Source organism: Malus sylvestris, chromosome 15 (assembly GCF_916048215.2).
Source record: "Malus sylvestris chromosome 15, drMalSylv7.2, whole genome shotgun sequence".
Lineage (NCBI taxonomy): Eukaryota > Viridiplantae > Streptophyta > Magnoliopsida > Rosales > Rosaceae > Malus > Malus sylvestris.
In genome coordinates this window covers 44,700,421-44,709,981 of record NC_062274.1, presented here as the reverse complement: position 1 = coordinate 44,709,981, position 9,561 = coordinate 44,700,421, and the positions used below count along the sequence as shown (strand labels likewise).

The 9,561-nt window shown below is 37.7% G+C and overlaps 1 pseudogene; it reads left to right on the top strand.

Moving 5' to 3' along the window:
- Positions 1 to 310: 310 nt before the first annotated feature.
- LOC126603011 (nodulin-26-like) lies at positions 311 to 2,405 on the top strand (annotated as a pseudogene).
- Positions 2,406 to 9,561: the final 7,156 nt, after the last annotated feature.

The following is a 9,561-nucleotide window of genomic DNA, read 5'->3' as shown; positions in this document are numbered from 1 at the left end:
GATTCCCGAATACTAAAAATGTACCTATCATTCCAAATCAATTTCCCAAAACTAAAAAAGAATAGCTTACTCAGTCCGGACTCAATAAATTAATTAATTATGCACAACTACACAACCAAACAATTCTTTCCTGGCACAAGAAGTTAAATATATAAAATTCCATAACAGAGATAGGAAATATCCTTGTTGACAGTGCCGACTTATTGCGTCTAATAAGTGCAAGAAATTAGTGCATATAAGTAAGTGTTTGCTAGAGGTGGCCAATTCATTATTAAGGAATCAATCAAACCTAGCCCTCTAAGTTTTTGCAATGTCTAACTTCTCAATTTCTTCTCCTAAACTTGTATTGTCCATTGGACACACTACTATGCAAGAAGCAGGAGCAAACGGTACTCAAAAAGTGGCCAAGGCTGATATTTCTACTTCAATCTTCCAAAAGGTACATAACTCATACGTTTTCATGAGAGTAACTTATGCTTTTTCAACAACTATCGTTTATGAGATTTAACCGTCTGTTATCTGCTGGACCAAATGGCTGTTGGCATGGCGATAACCTAAATGTTGTAATTGTCTACTAATCAAGAGTCAATTAATTTGTTCACATTCTTACCATATGGGATTGATGTCCTTTTTTTATGTTAATAGATGATGGCGCAGCTTGTGGGCACATACATTGTTATATTTATAGGCTGTGGGGCTGCGCACTTGTCAACAAAATACAACCTCTTACAGTCGTGGGAATAGCAATCGTATGGGGTCTTGTTTTTATGGCCACAATATATGCAGTTGGGCATGTCTCTGGTGCCCATTTCAATCCTGCAGTTACTATTGCCTTGGCTGCTGGCCGCAGATTTCCAGTCAAACATGTGTGACACAATTGCATACCTTCGTATATTTGTTACACGGAAAATTTGAGAGCTTCTTCATTGAAATAACTTCTTTACATAAAGTTATAAAAGTTTAATGACCTTTATTCTCTTATAGAATTAGAAAAATAGCTTATTTTTAGACTTTAAAACACTAAGATGGGCCAAATGATGGATTTTCATGATGATTTACAGCTTTTTCAACCCACTACATCTCATATTCAAATCTTTCTCATTCTCTTAATGTAGATTAGTGTAATAAAAAAAGACTAAGATTGATTAATGAAGGAGAGGGTCGATATGTGAGTTCAATTCCCGTATCCTATCTTAATAGCGCATATATAACATGTTAGTTTTCAATTTTAGTTTTTCTAGCGACTGAATTGGATTAGTTTTTAATAGAAATGATCCACCACAAAATATGGGTAGTGATTTTCACTTTCAGTTCAGCATGAGTATAAAAACAATGAAATGTTCAATTTGGAGTGCCATAAAAGGTAAACTATGTGTCAAAATCGCTTCCTGAATGCATTAAGACAAAAAAATCTATACATGCAATGTGAATTTAAATTAAAACATAAAATTTAAAAATAAAAAAAATTCAAGTGTCTTTATAAACATTTTCAATTACAACTTGCTAAAGAAATGCTTGATTATGCTTGTACTATAGGTACCTATGTATGTGATGTCACAGTTGTCTGGTGCAACATTAGCAAGCCTGACGCTCAGGCTGGTACTTGGGAATTCGTCATCACGTTTATATTGTTGTTCACCATTTGTGGTGTCGTCACTGATGATAGAGCGGTACTATCCTCTATTTTTCCCAGCCTGTTTCTCTATGTTCGGTTAGGGTTTTGACACATTTTTTTTTTTTAGGTCGGCTACTGTCGAAACTGAATATTTTACCAATGTTTCTGCACTTGCACGTGTAGAGCAAAAGGCTAAAGAAAGAGTGTTAACTTGTTGGTTTTTCGTTGACAAAGCACTAACCCTATGCTTAGACTGACAAAATTAGGGCAAGAATCTCTCTGGAATTGCAATAGGTGGTGCCGTTTTGGTTAATGTCATGATTGCTGGGTAATAACCACCTCACTAGTAATCTAATAATCTCTTAATTACTATAGCTTTGCATTGTACTATCACTCTTACGTACATATGATAATTAAACTTTTTTTATGTATTGGATTTTGCAGGGCCATCACTGGAGCTTCCATGAATCATGCAAGGAGTTTTGGCCCGGCTGCCGGCACCGGTCTGTACAAGAACATTTAAGTTTATATTGCAGCACCTATTCTTGGAGCCATTGCTGCTACTGTGGTGTACAGTGTTCTCAGGGTACCTAAGCCAGTAAAATTTGATGAGAAGGCTGATCCAATATTAGCTAGAAATCCTTCACAAGTCTGAATAGTTCAGCATGAGTAGAATTGGCTATGCACCAAAAGCTCTTCGATCACTCCTGCCGTGTCAAGTAAAATGTAACAATATAAGAAAATGATTTCTTACCTATTATCTGAGGGACTTTATGCAGATTCATGCATATATTTGAAACAAGTTGTAGCATGTAGGGTTTGTCATTTGCTTAATTAGTTAATAGGGTTAGCAATAATTAAATTAATTGCGCTCCAGTACATGAATTTTTCAAAATCCCAAAGAAAAAGAAAGAGTTCTAAATGGGATGCGGCATCTAATCTAATTTATTAAGAAAATTATCTTCATCATATATACTAAACTTAAGAGATTACGATCTGAAAGCATCTCCTTTCACCATAATATTCCGGCCGGGAAGCAAGTTTTGTTGTGAATGCATTGGCGGCAGTGGGATATTCCTCCTAGCTAAGATCCTTATATTTGGCATAAACTTTGCCTTGTGAAGCCAAAGCGGGCGGCGTGGTTTTGGCATTTCGCTTATCGGGCATTTCGTTGTAGCTTTCTCTTAGTTTAAAAAATAAAAAATAAAACACTTAAGAGATAACATAAGAAATTCATGACCATTACTTTTTAGTTTTTTCATCCCGAGTAATATATTGTGTTGACTTCTGAATCTGAGAATTTTTTTCTACTAAGAAAAATGCAGGCTTTGGATGCTTTTTTCCAGAAAAAAAAAAAGCACAAAAAAATATGTATAGGCCAATGGCTGATCAATATTTAAGAATTGATAGGCTTTATGCCCTAGAAGACAGCATATATAGTCACTACTATGAGCATCTCATGATTTTATATCATCTGCTTCTTAGTATGGCACCAAAAGAGATCATTATTAAGGTTCCAAGACCATGATTCACTTCATAATTTTATGAGTGAGGCATTGCCTTTTCTCCCCACTTTTTTCACTTTTCAGTCTAAAGAAGGTGCAATAAAGATAGATTAATTGTATAAATATTACTTGTCCAACTATCACTAACAATACAATTATGCCATCTTGCAAGTCGTGGAGTGTTCTCGTGGTTAGGACCTCATATTCTATCCCTTGCGATTAGGATTCTTAACCTTCCCCCGTCTCCTTAGTGTAAATTAGTGTAGAATGTTACTTGTACTAAAAAAAATGTCATCTTTAAGTTTTACCCTGAGCTGGAACACAGTTTGTTGATTTCAATGCGGTTCTTGGGGCTCATGAGAAAAGTGGTGGTAATTTGCCTAGACAAGTCTCTTCAACTGATTTTCAGAATATGGTTGATGTCTGTAAGTTGGTGCACATTGATCTTAAAGGGTCTTCATTTACTTGAACAAATGGGCGTGGAATTGTTCCCTTCCTAGGTTGGACTCGTGGCCTATTACAAGCTGCTCAACTCTAGTTCGCCATTCTTCCGATCATAATCCGCTTTTGATTTCCTTTTCTAAATTTGCAGCACATGGCCCTACTCCTTTTCAGTTTCAACATGTTCGGTTGGAGCATTCTTCCTTTCTTCAAATGGCTAAAGATGCTTGGAATTCTTTTCAGGTTTTTGGTTGTCCGATGTTTATTCTCCAAAGAAAGCTCAAGCTTTTAAAGCCTATTTTGAAGGAGTGGAATAAAAATGTTTCGGCAATGTTCATGCTACAGTAGATAGAGCTCGGGAAGCCTTAAAAAAATTCAACAAACTATTTCGCTTGACGGTTTCTCTGAAGCACGTTATGCTGAAGAAATTTGTGCTAACGAAACCTTATCACAAGCTTTATTGGTTCAAGAAAAATCTTGGGCGGCAAAAGCTAAGATAAAATGGGATACACAAGGAGATAGGAACACGAATTATTTTCATACTTTGGCCAAAATTAGACTGGCTCGTTCTCATATATCTTCTCTTCGTATCTATAATGATTTGATTGATGATCCCAGTATCTTGCGTGGTCACATATTTGATCACTTCACTATGGCTTTTACGGATGATAGTGTCCCGTGTGATATGAGTCTTGTTGAAAGATTTATTCCTTCACTGGTGTCAGAATCAGAAAATTCTTCTTTGCTTGCTATTTCATCTTCTCAGACCATCAAAGACGTTGTATTTTCTATGAAAGATGATAGTACTCCAGGCCCTGATGGTTACACTGGCCAATTTTTCCAAGCTTGTTGGGATTTTATTGGTGCAAATGTTGTTCGTGCTGTTATCTCCTTCTTTGAATCGGGTTTCATTTTGCCAAACCTAAATTCTAGTTTTGTAGTTCTCATTCCGAAGGTTCAAGAAGCAAATTCTATCACTCAGTTTCGACCTATTGCTATGGCTAATTTTATTTTTAAAATTATTACCAGAATTCTTTCTGATCGCCCAGCCCCTATTGCTTCACGGATAATTTTGCCCCACAAATATGCTTTTCTTAAAGGTCGACACATCTCTGATTGCATATTTTTGGCTTAATGTGTAAATTTGCTTCATACTAAATGCGTTGACGGTCCCAAGCCCGGATAAAGGAGGAGGGGGCGTCAGGTAGTCGACAGCCGGCACTTCTAGGTTACGTCGAATCCTTATGAAAATGAATCCATAACGAAATCGCGCTAAAGCTAAGGCGTCACCCGTAAGTGGCGCGCTATGTGGCCCAAGCACAGTGATAAGTGAGCAAGGGTTGTTTTATCTCCATCGGCACCCGGATGCAGTGTTAAATGAGCAAGGGGGTCATAGAAACTTCTTTTTGAACGACTCCACTCAACGTTGTTTGGAAGCATATGCTCTTATCAACTTTACACAGGACACATAAAATAAGTACTTGTATCCTATTAGACGAGGGAGGGTAAAGAAGCTAGGACAGAAGGGTAGAGTTCAAGAGAGTAGAATGCATATAGGAACGTGGAATATAGGAACCTTAACGGGAAAATCTATGGAAGTAGTGGAAGTTATGGTGAGGAGAATGATAAGTATTATGTGCCTATAAGAAACTAAGTGGGTTGGTCTTAAGGCAAATGATCTAAAAAACTCAGGTTTTAAACTTTGGTATTCGGGCACAAATAGAACGAGAAACGGTGTTGGCATCATCGTGGACAAGACCTTGACACAAGATGTTGTAGATGTCAAGAGGGTAGGAGATAGAATTATGGCAATCAAGATTGTAATAGGACAAGAACTCATCAATGTGATTAGTGCGTACGCACCTTAAGTAGGGTTGGATACGAGTTTGAAGGAGAAATTTTGGGAAGATCTTGGAGACTTGGTGCAAGGAATTGCTCAGACTGAGAAGGTATTTATAAGAGGAGATTTAAATGGACACGTGAGCAAGAAAACAGGCAACTATGGAGGTTTTCATGGTGGCCATGGTTTTAGGGAGAGAAACAAGGATGGGGAAGCCATCTTGGATTTTGCAATGGCATATGATCTCTTCTTAGCCAACACATTTTTAAGAAGAGAGAAGAACATGTGATCACCTACAAGAGTGGGTCGTAAAAAATATAAATAGATTTTCTTCTAATGAGGAAAGATAATTGTATAACTTGTAAGGATTGCAAAATTATACCGGGAGAGAGCTTGGCTAATTAACATCGCTTGTTGGTGATGGATGTACATATCAAAAGAGAGAGAAAAAAAAAACAAGACCTAGAAGTGCCCAAGGACTAGATGGTGGAGTCTAAAAGGAGAAAAACAAGCCATTTTCAAAGAGAAAGTAATCACCCAATGCGTGTGGGATAAAGAAGGGGAAGCTAGCCAGAGGTGGGATTCCATGGCTAGTTGTATCTGAAAAGTAGCAAAAGAGGTATTAGGAGAGTCCAAAGACTTTGCTCCATACCAAAAGGAATCTTGGTGGTGGAATGAGGAGGTACAAACAAAGGTGAAGGCTAAGAAGGAATGTTGTAAAGCCTTATACAAGGATAGGACCGATGAAAATGGTGAAAGGTATAGAATAGCGAAGCAGGAGGCAAAGAAAGCTATGAGAGAAGCTAAGCTAGCGGCTTATGACGATATGTATAAGCGATTAGATACCAAAGAAGGAGAGTTAGATATCTATAAACTAGCTAGAGTAAGGGAAAAGAAGACAAGGGACCTAAACCAAGTGAGGTGCATCAAGAATGATGATGGAAAGGTTCTTACTATAGAGAACGCAGTCAAAGACAGATTGAGAGGTTATTTTCATAATCTTTTCAATGAAAGACATGAAATGAGTACTTCTTTAGGGGAGTTGAGTAACTCAGAAGAGTGTAGAAACTACTCATTTTACATCCGAATCGGGAAGGAAAAAATGATTGTAACTTTAAAAAAGATGAAGCATAGAAAAGCAGTGGGCCCAGATGATATACCGATCGAAGTGTGGAAAGTCTTGGGAGAGACGGGTATAACATGGCTCACAGACCTTTTCAATAGGATTTTGAAAATGAAGAAGATGCCAAATGAGTGGTGAAAGAGAACTTTGGTGCCTATCTACAAGAATAAGGATGATGTACAAAATTGCATGAACTATAGGGATATTAAGCTAATGAGTCATACAATGAAGCTCTGGGAGAGTCATTGAGCATAGATTAAGGCAAGAGACACGAATTTCGGAAAACCAATTTGGAATCATGCCAGGGTGCTCAACCATGGAGGCAATCTATCTCTTACAAAGATTGATGGAAAGATATAGAGATAGAAAAAAGGATTTACATATGGTCTTTATAGATTTGGAAAAAGCGTATGATAGGGTCCCAAAAGACACTCTTTGGAGGATTTTAGAGAAGAAACGAGTACAAGTAGCAAATATCCAAGCTATAAAGGATATGTATGATGAAGCAAAGACTGCCATAAGAACTCATGAAGGACAAACCGAAAGCTTCCCCATAACTGTAAGGTTACATCAAGGCTCATCCTTAAGTCCTTACCTTTTTACATTGGTAATGGATGAGTTAACAGGACATATTCAAGATGATATTCCTTGGTGTATGCTTATCGAAGATGATATTCCTTGGTGTATGCTTATCGAAGATGATATAGTGTTGATAGATGAAACTCAGGAAGGGGTAAATGCGAAGCTTAACCTTTGGAGAGAAGTGTTGGAATCTAAAGGTTTTTGCCTAAGCTAATCAAAGACAGAATATATGGAGTGCAAGTTCAGTACAAATGGAGGCCCAAATGAGTTAAGGGTGAGGATCGGAGATCAGGAAGTACCAAAGCGCGACCGCTTTCGCTACCTAGAATCTATCTTGCAAAAGAACAGAGAATTAGATAGAGACCTCAACCATAGAATACAAGCTGGATGAATAAAGTGGAAGAGTGCATCCGGCATGTTATGTGACCACCGTATGCCACTAAAGCTCAAGGGAAAATTTTATAGGACGACAATAAGGCCGGCAATGCTGTATAGCATGGACTGTTGGGCTGTGAAGCATCAACACGTACATAAAATGGGTGCATTAGAGATGAGGATGCTTCGTTGGATGTGTGGGCACATGAGAAAGGATAAGATTAGGAATGAGGATATCCGAGGTAAAGTAGGAGGAGCTGAAATTGAAGGAAAGATGAGAGAAAATCGGTTACGGTGGATTAGACATGTGCAAAGAAGGCCTACTGACGCTCCGGTTAGAAGATGTGACTACGGGATAGAGGTCCAAGGCCAATGGTGTAGAGGAAGACCTAGGAAAACTTTGGAAGAGACTCTAAGAAAAGACTTAGAGTACTTGAATCTAATAGATGACACAGAACCGAGCACAATGGCGTTCTAGGATTCATAAAGCCGACCTCACTTAATGGGAAAAGGCTTTGTTGTTGTTGTTGTTGTTGTTGTTGTAGTTCTTACGGCTTTTGAGTTCCACTCAACTTTTGTTCAATGGGTAAGCTCTATTCTGACATCTGCAAGACTTTCTATTCTTTCTAATGGAATTCCCGCTGGCTTCTTTGAAAGTAGTCGTGGTGTTCGTCACGGTGATCCATTATTTCCTTTTCTTTTTTGTCTTGCGAAGCCGAGGTCTAGTACATTTATTTGGAACTGGAAGGGTCAAAGCTAGCTAAAATTCCCTCTTATATTCTTTTTGTGGATGATATCATGGTTTTCTGTAAGGGGAACAAGGCTAGTTTGGTACAACTTACAGCTTTCTTTGATGAGTATGGCTTGAATTCTAGACAATTGGTGAATAAAGCAAGGTCTCATGTTTATTTGGGTAAGTTAGTTGTTCCTCGTCTGTCTCTAATTTACTCTTGGTTAGGAATTTCCATTGGAAGGCTTCCCTTTATTTATCTTGGGGTTCCAATTTTTGTTGGACGACCGAAACTTATTTCCAAGTTTTGGCAGACAAGATTGGTAATTGTACATCTGATTGGTAAATGGCCCGCAGAGTGACTCTTATTAATTATGTAGTTGTTAGCATGTTATCTCAAAGTTACTCTATTTATGCTTGGCCTAAGTCTATTTTATTACAAGTTCACAACTAGGCTCGCAATTTTATTTGGACAATGAGTATAAATTCTCGAGCCTATTTCGCTATTTCTTGGAAGAAATGTTGTGCCCTTCTAGAGGAATAGGTTTTGGAGTCAGGAATTTTCAAGCTTTTAATCAGGCCTTTCTTTTGAAGAAATTTTGAGATATTTTACTACTTCTTCAATGGCTACTAGTCTTTTTCGTGCACGATTTTTTACTAGTATCGGTCAAGTGTGCTCTTATTATAAACGGTCTTCTATTTGGCATGGTTTGCAGCCTTTATTTGTAGATATTAGTCAGAACTCCAAATGGTTTGTGGGCAATGATGCTTCTATTAACTTTTGACATGCAAATTGGATTGGTCATTCAATTGTGAAAAGGTTGGATATTCCGCAATCTCTTGGTAAACTTTTGTTTGCACATGTTTCAGACTTCATTCATAATGGGAATTGGTTTTGCCATGTTGCCACCCTTTCTACTATATGGTCTGAAATTTTGACAATTAAGCTTCCCTTGTCGAGATTGGATGGTTAACTAATTTGCTTGACTGCTTCCGATGGTGTACTATCTTTATCTTCGACTTATGATTTTAAGTGTAGTAAGCTAGCAATTGTTCCTTGGAATAGATGGGTTTGGCGTAGATGTTTTCGACCACATAATTCTATTTTATTATGGCGTTTTCTTCACGATAAGCTTTTAACTGATGATTTATTGCTTCACATGGGATTCTCTTTTACGTCAATGTACTCTTTGTGTTGTAAGGCTACTGAGTCAGCTCAACATTTATTTTTTGAGTGCTCATTTTCTTTGGAAATTTGGTGTAGGGACGTTTTAGCCTTATTTCAAGTTTCTGCATTATTCTCCAATATCACATCATTTTTTTTTCTTACCCTTTGCCACGTGGTTTCGG